Source organism: Medicago sativa, chromosome 8 (assembly GCF_051527215.1).
Source record: "Medicago sativa cultivar Bolivia chromosome 8, Bolivia_mono, whole genome shotgun sequence".
Lineage (NCBI taxonomy): Eukaryota > Viridiplantae > Streptophyta > Magnoliopsida > Fabales > Fabaceae > Medicago > Medicago sativa.
Window position 1 is genome coordinate 59,738,944 of NC_140756.1, and position 1,859 is coordinate 59,740,802.

General features: G+C 38.8%; 1 non-coding gene across 1 annotated transcript; it reads right to left on the reverse strand.

The window, feature by feature from the left end:
• Positions 1–1,131: 1,131 nt before the first annotated feature.
• LOC146900075 (small nucleolar RNA R71) lies at positions 1,132–1,238 on the reverse strand. Its single transcript, XR_015024326.1, has one exon. It is a non-coding gene; the product is annotated as a small nucleolar RNA R71 (small nucleolar RNA).
• Between the last annotated feature and the right edge of the window lie 621 nt (positions 1,239–1,859).

Below are 1,859 nucleotides of genomic sequence, written 5' to 3' on the forward strand. Positions count from 1 at the left end.
TGGAAACGAAAGTGGAGGGTTTGATAATTGTTAATCCATCATCTCAAATATCAATTCATAATGCGAAAGCGGAGCTTTGATATTGGAACAAGTGAATTTAGACAAGAATTGCAAAGGCAGTGAAATAGTCTCTGCAATTCTTGAGACATGTGTAGTTTCAATCCTTATAAGCTTCTTCTAGTAATCAAGTCAGTGAAATAGGCTTGGTTGCTAGAGGTAAACTCTCACCGGACTTGATCGGAAAGGTGATGGGCTAAAGGGAAACCGGTCTTTAGAAATTAGGTGTAAAACATGAAATTAGAAGTTAAAGTCTTGGCTAGTGAAGAACTTGTTATTATGACGAACCAATGATCCCAAGGCTCTTTTTATTATTATTATTTACTTTCAACCAGCTGAACCACCTCTTTTATAATCTCTTTTCTCCTCTAATCATTCTATAAAAAGTTAGTTAAATTGAACAACTCCCTAGCGGAACGATACTTTCTTTTACTACTATTACTTCGATAGACCGTGCACATGCGGTTTGGCTCTATCAAGTTTTTGGCGCCGTTGCCGGGGAGTTAACTAATTTAATTAACTTTTCCTTAGTGATTAAAATTCTCTTATTTTTATTTTCTTTTTCTTTTACTCTTTTCTTTTCTTTTTGTTATCGTTTACTTCTTGGGGTCTCAATTTTTTATGCGAAAAACCAGAAATCGAGTGGTATTCATTCCCGAGATCGAAAGGTTTTTACATAGAAGAAAGAGAGACACACTTAATAATACCGCCATGGCTAACCTCACTCTTAAAGAGTATGCAACTCCGTCTACGGCTGAGCCTCAAGCTATTATTGTGTACCCAACGGTTGAGGACGACAACTTTGAAATCAAGCCTGCCCTTCTTAACTTGGTGCAGCAAAATCAGTTTTCAGGATCCCCCGCCGAGGATCCCAATCTTCACATCTCTGTTTTCCTAAGAATTAGTGGAACTATAAAGGAGAACCAAGAGGCCGTAAGACTTTATCTCTTTCCCTTTTCCTTAAGGGATAGAGCTAGCGCTTGGTTCCATTCCCCTGAAGTCGGTTCCATTACTTCATGGGATCATATGAGGCAAGAATTCCTTGCCCGATTCTTTCCCCCCTCTAAAATTGCTAAACTAAGGGACCAAATCACACGGTTCAATCAAAAAGATGGGGAGTTTCTTTATGATGCGTGGGAGCGTTTCAAAGAAATGCTTAGACTTTGTCCCCACCATGGTTTAGAGAAGTGGCTCATAGTCCACACTTTTTATAATGGCTTGTCTTATACTACTAAGATGTCTGTTGATGCAGTTGCAGGTGGAGCTCTAATGAACAAGAACTATACGGAGGCATACGCCTTGATTGAAGACATGGCTCAAAATCATTACAAGTGGACCGACGAGAGAACCATCACTAGTTCTTCATCCTCCAAAAAGGAGGCAGGTATGTACGAAGTCTCTAACTATGATCACCTTGCTGCTAAGATTGATGCACTAACCCAAAAATTTGAAACTCTAAATGTTAGTGCCATCAATTCTACTTCTGCATCTCCTTCTTGTGAAATATGTGGTATATCTGGTCATGTTGGTGTCGACTGCCAACTAGGTAGTGCTATTAATGGTGTTGAGCAAATGAACTATGCTCAATACAACCAAGGGATGAGGCAAAACCAAAATTTTAATAAAAATCAAAATCCCTATGGACAAGTAGCACCACCTGGCTATGCAATCAACCAGAGAGTCGCTCAGAAATCTAATTTGGAAATTTTGTTGGAAAATTCTATTGCCAACCAAAATAAACAACTTCAAGAACTTAAAAACCATACCAGATTTCTGAACGATTCTCTTTCCAAGCTCAATAC